Source organism: Anser cygnoides, chromosome 3 (assembly GCF_040182565.1).
Source record: "Anser cygnoides isolate HZ-2024a breed goose chromosome 3, Taihu_goose_T2T_genome, whole genome shotgun sequence".
Taxonomy (NCBI): Eukaryota; Metazoa; Chordata; class Aves; order Anseriformes; family Anatidae; genus Anser; species Anser cygnoides.
Genome location: NC_089875.1, coordinates 7,227,766 through 7,244,791, shown reverse-complemented (window position 1 = coordinate 7,244,791; position 17,026 = coordinate 7,227,766). Strand labels below are relative to the sequence as shown.

Sequence of the window (17,026 nt, the reverse complement as noted above, 5' to 3'; positions counted from 1 at the left end):
CAGACTGTTTCCTAGTGATGGCCTCTGTACCCTGTAAGAAAAGAAACTGGGCTAAAGAATGCTCTTCAAAGCAAGTAAATATGCCTATCCAGCCCCAGGGGAGCACATGGGAGAAAGGACAAAAAAGAGTTCCTGAAGAACTTGCTTCTCAGACCCATGAGAATATCCTAAGGTACAGAGAAGTGGCAGTTCACCGAGTCTCACCTCTCCCCTCCTTGCCTACAATTCAGAGTCAAGCCCTAAAACCTAAGGCCAGAGTATAATTCAAAAAGGAGCATCTTGCACACTATACTAGTTAGTACAGTACCACATACAAAGCTTTTTCAAAGGAACACTTATCTTTTGTGTATGCTGTCACCATTTAATCTCTTCCCCTACAGGGGTTTGGGCAAGTCTTCTGTAGCCAAAGCAGCCTTTTTTGTTTCCTCTTTCTAGAGATAGCTAGCCTGGAAAAGTAACGGATGTAAAGCATCCGGTCTTAAACCCTGCCGCACCTTTTTTTTATTAGGCTTGTACAGATTCAAAGTGGCAAGATAAGACACTTCATGAGGATGAAGGTATCTGAGAATGAAGCTGTCTAAGAAAAGAATCACCAGGCTAGTCACAGAGACAGTGGGTATTGAGCAGCTTCAGGGAAATGCAGCCATAAGGATTTACTTGCACAGATACTGCTGCCCTAAAGCCTAGGAGTATTTTTTAGAGAACAGTTTGTTTTGGGTTGGGTGGGTTGTTGTGCTCCCCTCCATGCATGAGTTGCTCATGCATTTCAGAACATGATGTGGGCACAGCAGATGACTGCTGAAGTGTAGGGGTGAGAAGTAGAGCAAGAGAGGCAATTTTGCTTCTCCATATCTTGGCCCCATACCTACAGAAAGAAATGGCTTGTGGACAGCTAACCTAGGGTCAGCAAAGCTTCTGCTATTAAGTAGTTCCAGCTGGTGGGGATTTCTTAATTTCCCACCTACAGAAGCTTATCAAATTGCATGTTTAAATTCATGCAGATCATGCAGGAATTCAAGATACAGATTCTTAGAATCGCAGAAATACTGTACTGTGTAACTCAAGTTAGGAATTTTAGTCTTATAAGTGAGATTATAACAGCAATACCTCCAGAATTATGTACTTTCTGTATGCTGGTTATAGGCATAGGCACATGCACACAAGTAGTCAAAAACTGAAGAAAAATTAGAGCCACCCTTATTCTGTCAGCGTTGACCTATTTTGTTCAGATCTAACAGCTCAAAAAGCTACAAATTTGGTGAAACATGGCTTGTAAAACCATAATATTCCTCAATTACTTTTTGTTGGCCAGACAGGCAAACCTGTTGTTTGACAACACATCATGATCCAAGATAGTACGTTTTATCGCTCAAGGGTCATGAGAAAATGGCCACAGGTACAGTTTGCTAACCTTCGCTAGATAATTTTTCACAGTTATCATCCAAAAAGTGTAAAAGCATAGAAGATATATTATCTTCAAGCTCAGTTTATTGTAACACGGGTGAGATTCCCTATAAAACCACTTACTAAGTAACTGTTCCATGTTTTTCAGCACAAAGTCAAATCAGTAAAATATCTTCTTGACAGTCTAAGTGTCAGGAATAAGATGACACCTCTCCTTTCAGAGACTAACACATTATTTATCATTCTGCTCTGGTTTACCTTTTCTTGCCACCCATTGCTCTACAACTCTAAAAGCACTTCCCAGCTTCATGTCTTATGTAATACAATATTTGCACTAATACCTGAAGCCAAGCCAAGAATTCCAAAACTGGTTTGCATTCTCCCAAATGCTAGCAATCCTTTGGAGTTTTGCTCCTATATCTAAGATAAGTAGAGGCTTGACCAGGAAATTTTGGCTTATGTTAACCATCTGGGTGGTAGCAGATGAGTAGTTTCTGTGGGGGAACTTGAAGAACAGATCAGCCTAGTTTCTCTCGATTCTCCTAAAATAGTTTTGCACTACATCATCACAGGTACAGACTCAAAGTCTGGTTTCAGAGCACCCTGGTTTTCCCTCTGAACAGTTTTGGTTTTATTCTCCCATTTAGATGAGACTAAGGTCTACAGGAGTGTAGTTTCATGTGAAACATGTCCAACCACCAGTGTGAAAATTCAGGTAGATTGATATGCAGAGCTTGATAGTTCTGATACTAAATTTTAACTCAATACAGAATAAAGTTCAATTTAGTATCCAAACCTCTTGCTGATTCTTACTTAACTGGAGTCCGTTACACTGCTGAGAAAAAATTACCCTTTGTATTGCCCAAATAGGCATTAATTAGGACAAATAAGAAGCAGGCCTCTGAAGCTTCTTTTGGGACCTTGCAATTATCATAAGAGCTGGAAAGAGTCTAAAGCAGATCATTGTTGGCCAATGTTAAAACAGGAAGATATTAAGAGTGCTGTGTACCCAGTTCTGTAAAACTGGGCAATCGATTTATTAATACTATTACAGAAATTATAATTGTACCTCATCCAGATAAGAGAGTGCATTGTGATGATATAAAAACAAACAACTGCAATCCTGACAATTTCATAATTAAGTTAACTAAACAAAATAATCTGAGTCCTCACAAATCCATTTGGTTAAACATGAGCTGGGCAAGAGTGGTCCCTAAATGCAGCACTTTACTGAATCAGGCTGGAGGAACAACATGCCCTTAGATTATTTGCATCTTATTTCTTCTCAGTCTACGTCTGTTCCTCTCAGGAGTCAGAGCTCTGCATTTCTGCAACACCTGGTTGCTGTGATATTCTTCTTAGTGCTGTGAACCAGCAGAGGTTTTAGATATTTTTCAGTTTCTTATCACCATTTTTACCTATTGTGTTTCCCCTCTCCCCAAGATCTTTGAGTAATGTTTGGAACAATATAGATCTTTTGCAGTTTAATTAGAGTCTTACCAAAATAGCTTTGATTGTTCAAATTTATCATTGACAGCAGGACTCAAGGATGTAGAACTTACTCTGTGCTATCCTGCAAATGACCATTCCTGGCTGTTTGTATGGCCCTTTACCCTCTTAGGTTACAGCGTGATCAATACCTCCCTACAACCACAGCAAGTTCCTTCCCTCCTCTTCATGTTTTGGAATTGGGTCTGGCCATTGGACAACGCAAAGTACAAGAAGAATCTATATAAACGCCGCATGCAAGTCTCCTACTCTTTCTGTACCTGAAGTTGAAGTAACTAAACTGCTTAGCTCTCTGGGCCACAGCACATACACATGTAAGCTACGTACCCAGGAACTTTAAAGCCAACAGCAAATTCAAGCTGTCAAAACCATTTCAGTGATACCAACCTACAACTCAATAAAATAATTACAGAAAGAGCTGTACTGTTTCAAGCTCACTATCATTTTCAGAGCAGAATCCTTGGTAATAACGGAACCGTTCAAAAGTACAGCTAAAAGCTTCATTGGTTTCTAGTGACACAGAAAATGCTGTTGAAACCAGAGCACAAAGAAAGAGGACAGTCCTTAGGGAAAAAGCATATTAAATTTTGTGAAACTGCAGTAAGATGTGATGCCGTAAATAAAGCATTCTTCATTAACCTCGAGAACAAGCATTAGACTTCAGCAGGGTTCAGCTGTGTTGACAATAAGTGTTATACCTAGTAGATTTCTTCCTGACATTCAGCTTTTCTTTCTGTTTCTCCTTTCTATTTTGACTTAATCTTTAAGTACCCGGGCCCAAGTGTCTACAGGAGTATGCCTACAGTAGCAATTAAAGCATAGCAAGCATGAGTATTTGATGCAAATATTTAACTCCAAATTAACCTCCCACCCTGGCTAAGCAGATATGAGTTCAGAAGCAAGTGCTTTAGGACAATGCTTTTCTTCCATTCCACTTAATGTTCTCATGGTAAGCTCTTTCCAATCCTCTGCAGCTTAGTGATTACTTATAGATTTGCCAAGCAGTAGCTGGTAGTACCTTGCAGCCACTTTCCTTAGGCGTATGTCCTGGTTTCAGTTAGGACAGAGTTAATTTTCCTCCTAGTAGCTGGTAGGGTGCTATGTTTTGGATTAGGATGAGAAGAGCGCTGATAACATGCTGATGTTTTAATTGTTGCAGAGCAGTGCTTACACCAAGCCGAGGACTTTTCAGCTTCTCGCTCTGTCCTGCCAGTGAGCAGGCTAGGGGTGCAGCAGGAGCTGGGAGGGGACAGACCCAGGACAGCTGACCCAAACTGGCCCAAGGGGTATTCCATACCATCTGACGTCATGCTAAACAATATATAGGGGTGGCTGGCCGGGGTGGGGGGCCGGCTGCTCGGGGATAGGCTGGGCTTCGGTCAACAGGTGGTGAGCAGTTGCATTGTGCATCACTTGTTTCGTACACATTATTATTAGTAATACTGATATTATTATTGTTATTATTTTCCTGTCTTAATAAACTGTCTTTATCTCAACTCACAGGCTTCACTTTCCCGTTTCTCTCCCCCATCCCAGAGAGGGAGGAGGGAGGGTGAGCGAACGGCTGTGTGGTGTTTAGCTGCCGGCCGGGTTAAACCACAACAGCGTAATTCTACAGAAGGTGACTGGTAGTGGAGAAAGTTCATGAAGTTTGTTTTTAAGCTAGACTATTTCATGGTCACCTCTACAGCTGCTCTAAAGCCACATACTTCAAAAAATCTGACCACCTAATCTATTTGTTGCACTGGTTGTCTTCCAAACATACCTTCCAGTTTGGGAAACATCTTTACCCCAACACTGCACTGCACTTAAATAAGAATCTCAGTTGAATAAATTGAGGTCTTTTTAGGATATGGTATCGAGGCTAATAAATTGAATCACAAAGAGAAAGAAATGAGTCTAAGGCAAAACAATATAATTTCAGACATGATTTTTAAAATGCAGTTCATGTTTCCTTTCCCCTCATTTACCCATAATATTAATGGTAAAACATTAGTTGCCATGTTTGTAAGACAACTTTAGCTGATCATACAGACCATAACAAGTATTTTCTTCACTAGAACATTATTATAAATACCTATAAGAAAGTAAACAGGATTTATCAGCACCTGTTTGAACCTGCTTGTTGACAAGTTTAATCCAAAAGTGCTTAGGCAAATTCAGAAGCGAGCATATTTCTTGTCATCTCAGCACAGAGGAAGACATTGGTTTTAAGCTTCTGTTTGCTTAGTCCTGGATTTGTTAGTTTCAGTGAAAAAAGATTTGCCCAGGGCATCAGCTATTTCACATTTTTCCAGAGGCACATCTAGATTGGATATACAAAAGGATTTATCATTTAGAGACTTTCTTCCAATAAACGAGTTGTTTGCAACTACAACTAGGCAACTTCATATATGCCAGATAAAGCCGCAAAATCATTTGTAGTAAGTCCCTATACCAGGCTGGCAGGACTTTGTCACATTTTCATGGATATATGAACAACCGTCCTATATCAGAATAAACTGGCAACTGAGGTTTTTCATTATTCTAATAAAAACATACAGAGCATGTCACCGTACAATGGACATTTTCATTAATTAAAAGCTTCAGGTAAACCTTTGGTCAAATAGATAAAATCTGTCCACAAAAGGAGAGATTAAATTAACCTGCAAATCACTTCTGATATTTAATATTCCACCTGTTATATTTGCTTTGGCTGAAGACTTAGTCAACTTAAAGCAATTTCTGTTCTACCTAACTGACAGATTTAACTATAACACTTGATTTTATGACTTACTTTTCACCTGCCTGAAAAGGCAAGAATGCCCCCTTTTGACAATTCCATATACTTCCCCTATGAGGCCAGGAGAGGGAGTAGTAGGTTGTATTTTCCCCGAGAAAAAGCAACACTCCGGATGGCAAGTATTATACTCAGTTCCCAGCAGACAGATTTCATCCTCTGTTCATTACTCTTTTTAAAAGACCACGTAGAATTGTTCCCTCCCACACACCAGGAAGAGCTGCACACTTGCAGAGAAGAGCATCTGCCATAGGAGAGTTTTAGACAAGAACTATAGGCTTGGTAAAAAAAACAATCTTGCAAACATGCAAAGAGATGCATGTCTACTCAGGTTAATCTGTGCAAGCTCTGTGCTCACTTACACAACTGAAGGTACAATGTAAATCCAGATCACCTGCAATCAATGCAACTGTGCAGATGCTCACCAAAACATGATATTAAGGTCAAATAAAAATAGATCCTCCCACTCTTCTGCCTCCAGTTATACAAGTTCTTAACAAAAAAAGCCCAAATAGGTGTTTTTCTAGATTCTCACTCAAACTGAGGCTTTTGTATTGCTGCTGATGGAAAGCCAAGACTGCATGCATGTACTTTCACTTCAGGACTGCCTGTGGGGAAGCCTGAAACATGCCTTGAGTTTTCAAGAATTCTGAAAAGAGTCACCATCTGATCTTAAGAAATTTAAGCAATCCCATGTTGAAAAGCTAGTCTTTGTGAGCTCTCCAGCTCAAAGATGAGCATTGCCAAGTGACATCATCCTCCAAAAGCTGACTCAGAGGAGGAAGAAAACTCAAAAGATTAAAAGCTTACTTGTGTATTTTCCAGCTCTTCCAGAGGGGGATTATCTCTGCCTGAAAAAAACAAAAGGGAGAAAATCAAATGATATCACAGAATATATCAAGACAAGTATTTCTGAACTAGAGAAAAACAGATCAGTATAGATAGTGCAGCAGGCAGCTCTGGTCAGATACCAGCTACAGTTAACGTTGCCCGCATCACAGCAGAACAAGAAGCAGAACAGCTGCACAGGCTTGCACCAGAGGCTTTGTCTCTCTCCTGACCTCAGGGACTTGCCTTAGTGACAAACAAGCTTAGAGAGCTGCTAGGCAAGTCAGCCACAGAGCATGCCAATTTCAATCACTCACCCCCAAACAGAGAATAACCATGGTCTATGAACTGGATGCTGGGCTTTATATCCTAGTTCACTCTCACGGATTCTGTTTCTCTAGTTCAGAAAAGAGACAAGTCCCTTCACCTGTATCATCATGGAAAGTGGAGATGAATATACTCTTCAGACTTGTGACAGAGTCACCCTATACAATAACACAGAATTATCAAATTGTAACCTCCTCCTCTTAGTCAAAGGTGTTTATGGTACTGAATTGCATGGTATTTAAATAACAACATGCAACAGTTTTATGACAAGTGCAAAATACCTTATTCAGCTAAAACCCACAAACACTAAGCAAGCAACATGGAACAACAATTGAAGTCATAAATTAAATAGAAAACTCAGGTCAAACCTGGGATTTAGGTTTTTTTTTTTTTTTTTTACCTGACCAACCAAGTTTAAAAACACATGCATGTCACTTTATATCTGCACAACAAGCACCTGGATCCAGTGAAGGAAAAGAGCAGGCAGGAATGAAAAATCAGATAGGGTCACAGAATGATGGCATGGTATTGTTAAGACCTGACACCACAGACACGCCATGTTTGGGACTAGGAAGTGTATCAAGTCATTTACCTTATTGTTTAGGCTAAATTTGCCAACCCAGATTTATGCAAGTTTAACATTAATTTCCAGCTGCTACAGAAAGATGATCATAAAAATCTTATCCTACTCTTGAAAAGAGAAGTCTTAATCATGAAAAGACTTCTTCCTGCATTAAGAGTAAAAAATAATTTAACTGATTTCCAGTTTTGGTTTTGAACCATCAAGTAAGCTTCCTCTAACATTACTGAGTTACTGCATTTGAAGTGCTTATCACCGGCCTGTGGCAATCCAGCTACTATATTTTCAGAGAACCGTGTGGGTATTCAGAGACATACACCCTATTAAAACTGAACTGCCTTGGATAAAGAAGACATTGTGTGTCTAACTACCCATGCAGCTCCTTGAGAAATTTTAAGGGACTACACTTAAATTATATTCTCCCCTCTTCCATGAAGGGAATGGGGAAAAAAACATCCTTGAACAATATGGTTTGCAAACTAAGTTTTCATGCACTGCATCAAGTGGCATTCACTAGTGACAGAGACCTTGCCAATTGAAAAATTGTACTCTTCAGTGCCAAAAGTACTCAAGGTGGCTCCAATTAAATTATGCCACTTTGATTACAAACTTTCACCAGCTGAGAAGCTAGTTCATCATTTTTAAGTGAAGAGATCTGGAAAATTAGCAACAGGAAAAATAGAAAACTGTTTTATAGTAGTATGAAATTGAATAGCTGTTTGGAAATACCTTCTCATTGTGCTTTATCACTTGTGATTTACTTTAACGTGAGATGACTTAGCTCACGCTGCTATTTTTAAAATTTCTCCCCAGATTCCTTCATGAACATCCTAAAACACATCACAACCTGCTACCTACAGGGAGGGACTGTTCCAAACAAGCACAAATCCCTTTACTTGGAAAACAAAAAGCACCTGGGAAGAAAATCTTTCCCATCGTTCCACCTTTTGTTTTTCCTTGTGTTTGTCAAAAGCTAAAGGAGAAGCAGCAAGTTTTCCAACACAGTTTGAGGAACTAGTTCAGGTTCAAGTTGTATTGTTTCAGTCTGAACTTGGTTCCATATCTAACCCTGTTCAAATTTAAGCGGGGGTGCTCACTTTCTCAGTTACATTCACCTCACACATCTTTTACAATAAAGACAGCTTTAAAGCAAGCTTTCATCTTCCTTGTGTTATCCAGATTTTTTAGTTACCTGCACAGCAGCCAGGATGTATTGTTTCTACTCTTTTTCAGTGTGAACAGAAGTTATTTTCTTCTTGTGTAATGCTATGAAGTATATTTAACTTTGTTTCCCATTTCCTAAAGGAGAGCTGTGATCAAAGACAATAATCACTTGATGAAAGATACAGAAATTTTACCCCACATCAGCCTCTTCCTCCCCCTCCAAGGACGTTCACTGCTACACTCCTCTGACCACTGTTTTGATTATTAAGCAGCTCAGTGAGGACATTACACTGATTTAGAGAATGTTTTACTGGAATCAGGTTCCAAAGAGCCTCTTCCCTTCTACATGCAGTGTGTTTAGCATTCACTATCAGCTCTGGGATTTACTGAGAACTTGGAAAAGTCTGTTCTCATTTGCCACAGAAGATTAGAGAATTTAGGTATTTCTACAGTTACAATGAACTAGTTTCTAGAAATACCTTTATCAAGAATGAACTCTGCTTCACTGAAATTAGATTCTCCTTATCATTATTTTTAAAGCTGGCTAGATGATTTTGACAATTTTAAAGAAATTCCACTAGTGACTATGCAACCAGTATTTCCTGCAGTCTGTGCTCTCCCAGGAAAATGAAGGCTTATCTGTTGCCAGCCAGGAAATATTCACTAGACTGAAAGTCTACCATCTACTTTTTGGAAAGCTGCAGTGCTGGTGGTAAAGATTGAATAGCAGAAAGGCTTCTTTTCTAATCTTTTTCAAGTTCTGTACTTCACAATGGCAGTACAGAATGAAGGCTGTTAATTACAGTACAGTATGAAACTTGCAATATGAAAACCTATTTATTCTCAGTTTCAGTATTTGAAGATAATTAATAGTTTTATCTTCCTACTTGCTTCACTGATAGGGTACAAACAGAGGAATAGAACAAATCTATGTGTAGTTAAAAGTTTCAAGATAGGAAGTTGCAGTCTAAGGAAAGACTATTAGCCTCTTGCTTAGTTAAAAACAAAGATTTAAACATGGGTAAAAATAAACACCGCATTGCTAAGCTGCAAGTTAACAGTTCATGATCCGTGTTTATTTTACCACTTCAGACCCAGCCTTTAGAAGAGCCCTTCACTTGGAGTTTACATTCTACCTCGCACTAGTTCACGATAAAATTCGCACAGCATGATCACAAGTTGGATATTTGGCAAGTAGGTTCTTCCCCCAGCCATGACTAACTAGGGGTGGAGAACGCATACTACACAAACATCTAAATTCCTAATCACGTTATACCTAAAAAAAAGTTTTACTTTTAGTTTTACTTCCACAAAGCAGCTGTGGAAATTAAAATAAAAAGTAAAACTACACAGTTCACAAAATTCTGTTGCACTCACATGGATGCCATGGTGAGGACAGTCCTCACACCAGCAAGATCACTAGTTTTGCTGCTAGAGGCTCTCAGCCCTGAGATTCAGAGCTGAGCTCTGCTCTTGCTATGCTCTTCAGACAGGTGACCTGGAAACTACATGGCATAGCCAGTAGGACCACACGGAGAAGTCAAACTAGAGAATGCAGAGTCACAGCAGAGTCCACTTCACACAGCACATGTGGGAAGCTCCATACCCACTAAATCCCCACTGCATACAACGAGTACCTAAAATTTATACAAGAATCATTTAGTCCAGCAGCAACACCCTGAAACATGAATAGGTTGTATGATGACCAAATTCCAACTCAGACATTAGAAAGACAATTCATGGACTAAAAGTTCATCTTAACAGTATCTGTGGCTTTCTAAGATCATCACAACAAATTTTATTTATCCAAACTGTAGAGTCTATTCATATGCATTAATCAAGAATCCCCAGAAACATTAACAAACATGTTGGTCATCCATCAGAGAAAGGAAACACTAGTTACCAAAAGGGATAGCTGCACTTATGTGGACCACCTGGCAGATCTAGAGACCACAGCTGTTCCCTTCGCTTCCCCACCCCAAGTAACAGAGCATACATATTTTCACTTGCTGTTTTCAGCTATCTTTGAATCATGCTTTTCTCATGGCCATGTTGATGTGACCAGAATCATTTTCTTTATCAAGATACATATGATTTTAGCTGTTTGACTCTAATCCCTGTAAGTACTGGCTGTTTTCACAGGTGATACAGAAAAGTATGTTAAAGCAAAGTGTTCAAGCACAACCTTGAGCATGCGCCTGTCTCCTGCACAGTTTCGCATTACAGTAAGACATTCCCAAGGCTTGGCAGATGAGGGCATAATGAGAAGCAGTCTTGCACAGTGTTATCTCGTGTCTGAAATAAATATTCTTGTACAACACAGAAATGAACAGCTAGAGTTTTGTTATTGGAGAGTGAACTGAGCCATCCCCCAAATGGTTACTATATCTAGTTATCAATTAAACAAGAGCTCCTTAGGGAAAACAGTGCTTCAAAGATAGAAGGCTTCTCTAACAAATTCCTAGTGAAGCAATTTTGAATAATCTCACAAAACAGTAACAGTACGACCAAAACTTTCAGAGGAATCTTCCCTGTGAACACCTCCCTTTTATGACATGCTTGCAAACAGCACAGAAACGGAGATATCTTTCAGACCAAAAATGGAATTGTTAATAGAAAAAAACTAGACGTTATTTAGGAGGAATTGGGTGGATGAAAGCACAGTAAAGATAATGCACCAGACTAGGTACAGACACCAAAAACACAAAGCCTTTAAAGTAATGTGCTCTAGCTACACCCATGGTCACCTCTTCCCCAGCTCCTCTCCAGCTACTGTTATATTATTTCACAAGAGCAGGGCAGCAGATTTTAGTGAACTTTAGGTACTTCCTCCTCTAAATGCAGAGAGATAAATGCAGTGGAAAAGCCTGAACAGCACTACTCACATCCCACTACATTTTTCAAAGCTATCGTCTTCTTCATCTTTCTGTAATACAGTGACTGCTGTGAGTTGCCCCTCCATAATTACTCAGGAAAAACAGCCCAGTATAAGAAAATATCAAATGGAATGCTCAGAATGGAAGTAAGTATATAGAGAACATCAGGAATGTCTTCGCATTTAATTTTGTCTCTCCCCATTTCAGTATAAGGAATGGGGGAATAGATACCATTGGAAGACAAGATGCTGTGAACAAACAGCAGAACAAATAGCATCCTCCTTGGAAACCTCCATGAGACAGCAGGTTTCCACCAGAGCACAATTCTACATGAGGATTATACACATTTTTTTTGTTGCCCATCCACATGGCTGTTGAGTAATTATTTAAAAGATCAATGTTTAGCATTAAAGCAGAATTACTTATTGGGTTATGGTTTTGGTCATTTCCCTTCAAATAATAGGAAAGATTAAAGACAGTTAAAAACAAGCACAGCTATACAACCTCCCTGGGGATTTGCCAGTTTTCCTGGACTGCAGAATGGAACCTGGTCTCCTCAGGCATAGGAAGGCAGCTAGATGAAGCAGGCCAGCTCAGAGTTCCCTTTAACAAGCTCAAGTTCACAATCAAATTGACTAATTTTTGGAAACAGGTTAGATGCTAAGTTTCTGCACAAAGTTTGACATAAGGCTGCCATGTAAAAAGGTGGGCAGGAGGGGCCAACTTCTGCAAGGTGTTACTACAAGGTTAACGGACAGGAAAATTTCTCCCAGTTCTCACACAGAATTGAGGAGTTTCAGTAATTATCGGTATCCATTCCTCTCTTTAAAGTTTCCCTGCAAGCAGTAATCAGAATTATATACGATCTCTGCATGAAACTAATGAATTCATGACAAAGACGACTCCTCAACACGATAAGAGATAGTGCATCAGGGGTATTAGCATCAGGCTTTAATGCCAAAGAACAGTCTCACTGCCACGTTTGAACTATAAAGGAACTAGAACAAATACCAGTGCTACACAACATCAGCTGTCTAAGGACTTACGTTCCCACCCCCATCCCAAAATAAAAGAAAGCAATGAACAACACAAAGATTAAAGTTCCCCCTCTTCTTCTACTGAGGAGAAAAGAAGTAACTGTTCCTGCTCTCTAAAGCTATTCATAGATAAAGCTATAGCACATTCTTCTAGAGAAGTTTCCATTCAAATCAAACACTTGTTAAACATCACAAATTTACACCTCCCAGCACTTCTGTAAGATAAGTATTACCATACTGCCTTCATTTTACAGCTAAAGAGAAAGGAAAAACCAAGGCACAGTCTGCAAATTTGTGCAATACCTTCCTATCAACTAACTGTGACCCAACAGACTTTCTATGCCAACACCTACAATATAAAAATGTTTTCTTCACGTTTGCTAGCAGAGAACACTTCTGTTGTAAGTTAACTATTTTTTTCCCTCTAAAATAAGTCCATTTCTTACAAACCTTTCCTCCTCCCAGGGAAATAACTTAAAGGTAAATTGCAATGGCAAAGATTCTGTATGCATACCACCTTTGAAAGGCACCAGAGTTCAAGTCAAATCTTTACAAAACCAACACACTGAGGTTCTCTACAGGAAATGCAAACACTTCAGGAGCATTGACAGTCAAACCTTAGTTGTCCCCTCAGTGAAGCCCCAATAAATTGAAGCAGCCTTCATGAATCCACCCGCCAGCCGCTTATCCAAATGCTAGCATACACAGACCTCAATAAGCACACCTTTCACTTGGAAAGTGATGCTGTCAAGCATCGAAGGTCCTCTCTGCACTTCCATGTAAATATCTCCAAGAGACTGTTGCTACATCCGATGCATGTTAGTGGAGGTGAAGGAAGCTCCTCCTCTATGGAGAGCACAAACTAATATCAAAAATGTGTGAAGTGGAACAACAAAACTGACTTTGGATTTGGCACAGCTGAAACAAACAGACCACCGAGGAAACAGCTGGAAAAGCAGAAAGAACATCCTTAACTCTCTCTGCCATCACCTTGCAGGTTCCTAGACATTTCAGGCCATACCCCACAATCGCACCACAGAATAGCAGAGTCCTTTAGATGACTGGCTCAGGTAATCAAAGCAGAAAATAGCTAGAAATACTGCCAAGTGATTAGAAGAGAACTGGCTGTAAATTTAAACACCATTTTGATTCATTAATCTCCAACAGCTAAAGACAAACCTAAAGCAAAATTAACATGATTGTAAACTAAGCACTCGTATCCTGTGGCTATTTTTTGGCCTGCTGAGAGAGAATGAGCTGATCAAAGAAAGACACTTCACTGCAAGCAGCAAGATTAGTGCTGCTTCGCTGAGCTCACAGTTAGTTCCCATTAACTAACCTGTTTTAGAAGCTGGTAATACCATAATTAATCTTAGCTTCAATTTGAAGTGAAAGAAGGGAGTGACCCATCCATCTGATGACATTGTACGTTACAATCCGCTGCAAGCTTATGCATAGTCTTTTGTTGTTGTTGACCAGGTGAAGAACTGTAATAATTCCACATTGAGGGACACAAGTTTTAAGGCTTTCCTGATAATGCAAAGCAGAGTATTGTTTTGCTGGCTTAACATACAGTGGCAAGCTGAAGTCATACCAGGCGACCACAAATAAGCAAGGAATTACACTAGAACTGTCAGTATGAGGAACTAAAAGCTAATAGCTATTATTAGCAGCAAACACGCCTAGAAAGATATACAGCAACCCAATAATAGTCCCCTCAGGAACACACCCTTCTAAGCAACTAGTGTTTCAGCAATAACAGTCTGAACTGGCTTAAAATATAAGTTATCTGCATTTACATTTCTGTATAGCTTATTCAGTTAACAATACCAACACATAGACATAGAACTATGTCCCTTAAGTTCTTGAAGTTTATGAAAGAGGGGGAAAAAACCCTTCGACCACCACTTTTTTGAATCCATATATCTGAAATCTGTTTTCAGCAATCCTGCCTCCTATTGTTCCACATTATCTCTTCCCATACATCTTCCCACATAATGTGATAGACGGTAAACCTTAAGAACATTTGTTAGAAGACAGCTTTCCAGAATTGAATTGTGTTATTTTCAGCTGATATTCATCAGGACCTAAATGTATACATACAAATTATTGCTGACAAAAATCTTTCCTTAGTGAAATATGGTACATTACACAGATAACATCTTCCTCATTTGTAAGAGAAATCCAAAGTTTGAATAAAATCTTGGCCTGATAAATTATTCTCAGTTCTGTGGGTAATGTTTTAATATCACATATTTCCTCCATAGCAGTTTCACCTTTCAGTCCAATTTTGTATGTTGCAGCAGAAAGGTTTGGGTACAGTTGTCGGTATATAAATTTTCATGCATATACCAAAGGTTTTAACTCTCATTCTCCTTCAATCATTAACACATCAGAACATTCAAATGTAGGAAAAATCATAAATTAACTTGTCAAATAAAATATATAGCATATAGATAAATATTTCTGAACAAAGATGTCTTTTTATGGATTGCAGCACACATAATTCATCTGATAAAGAGCTACACGACGAGGAAATAACAGTAAAACATTCCAAGTTTTCCATTCACACAGGCACACTGCTTGATACCATTGCCACATGACTCTAGCTGCGCTCTCCCTCATGAACACCAGCTCCTCAGAGACATCTCATTTAGTACAAGAACCATCTCCAGACAAATGCATACAACCAACACTACCAGTACGTCAGCTGACAGATGGCACTTAGGCTGTAAGGTGATCTGAGCATGGACAACCCTTCACATACCCAAAAGATACAGAGAGTTCACCCTGCAACATTTGAGTCACAATATTTGACCATGGTAGTATTAACATACATCACTCTACGGATAAAAGTCAAGCCGATAAAGTTAATAGTTGTACTGTCCCCCCAAAAGGTAAGCCTCCAAGCTACCTCCCTACAACTGGAACACTAACTAGCTTGTAGGGAGAATAATAGCTTTTCTTAAGTCATCTGAAATACTGAAGAAGGATACGTTTTGGGGGGCACGCTACCCCCTGAGGAAGCACTATAAGCTGAACTAAATCTAGACTGCTATCATCCCACATCTCCACTTCCACAGCCAAATTGTGGTCCTGCTTCCTCCCTTGCACCAGAAGCAGCATTCAGGAGCCCTCACACTCCCAGACAGTTAGGAGACTGCCTTGGCTCAACACCAGCTTGGCAGTGGACTCTTCAGAAAGGAGAAAAGTCATAACAACCTTGATTAAACCAGTTTTTATGGACTTACTTTATGAGGGTATAGTTTAAATGGAAAGAATCTTATCTGTGTAAGGTACCAAATTTCACTTGGGAATACTAGAAAAACACTTCATCCACCTCCATCCTTTGAATCTATTCTCTCTCCTCTACTTATCTCAGTGTTTCTGACTGCGTAATAGGACAGCTGGCCTGACTTATCTAGCCAAAGTTAACACAGCAAGGACTTTAACTTACATAAGCTGCACGCGTGGTGAGTAAAAAGCTACTTAAGCACACTTTGAATAAACAAAAATTATTTGTAAAGGAAAAGTGACAAGATTGCCCCTTTCCAATTAAAAAGGACACTTAGAAACAAGTATGCCCAATTGAATATATAAGCAGCCACTGAATATATGAATGGATATGAGTGGAAAACAAATAGGAAGCTGTAATAGCAAAACCTATACTAAGCCTGTAGCTTTTTTTCACCAGACATAAAAATTTAGACTATTAAATTTTAGAAGCCTAACAAGCATGTAGTCTCCTGTAAGTGGTTTTTAAGACATGAAACACCGCTGTTGACTTAACAAATAAGATGAAAATACAAAATATACGGATTAGAAGACATGAAAGTGCACTGTCCATACATTTATATTTATAATATATACCTCCACAAAGTCAGTAACAACCTCCAACAGACTGGGAATGCTCAAGCACAGCCTTATTTATGCTGTAAAGAAGTTCTACTCTTTTAAAACAAATCAACAATTAAAAAAGAAGAAAATACAACAAAAAAACACCCTACACCACTTTACAAAAATAGACTTTATTTCTCCAATATACGATTTGGATCACTCATAGAAATAGAAACATATTCTATACAGGAAAAAAATAAAAAGAAAAAAAAATAATACCATACTAAAACTACTTAAATGGTTATCAAGCATTTCTATAGCCTAGACTCCATCCCAAAAATATTTAAAAGTTGTTAGAAGACACATAACAGAGAAAAACGTCTTAAAACAAACTCTACACAAGTTTTACAGAACCTAAAAAGATAAAAGGCTTCACTTGCTGCTTCAAGTGACATCGCAGAAACTAAGTAGGTACAACACAAGAGTTACATATTTGAAATAATTTTACATAAACAGCTAGTAAAAAACAGAAATGCTTTGTTTTCTATAAAGGAATACTCACAAGACAGTCACCTCCAACCCATTTCCTCAGTTCTGTCCCTCAAATATCTTTTAAAAGACAATACTAGATACCAAACTTCATAAACTCAATGAAAATAACAAAATCATTATTAAACTATTGCTC

The 17,026-nt window shown here is 38.9% G+C and overlaps 1 protein-coding gene across 3 annotated transcripts in view; it reads right to left on the bottom strand.

The window, feature by feature from the left end:
- The window catches only part of BCL11A (BCL11 transcription factor A), a 145,033-nt gene that overhangs the window by 126,317 nt on the left and 1,690 nt on the right, over window positions 1–17,026 (bottom strand). For 2 of the 3 annotated variants that reach the window (XM_066995357.1, XM_066995359.1), the window contains exon 2: window positions 6,503–6,543. The gene's annotated coding sequence lies outside the window, so the exon portion shown is untranslated. Of the gene's footprint in view, window positions 1–6,502; window positions 6,544–8,619; window positions 8,738–17,026 lie in introns of all 3 variants that reach the window. The other variant, XM_066995358.1, reaches the window with a different exon arrangement.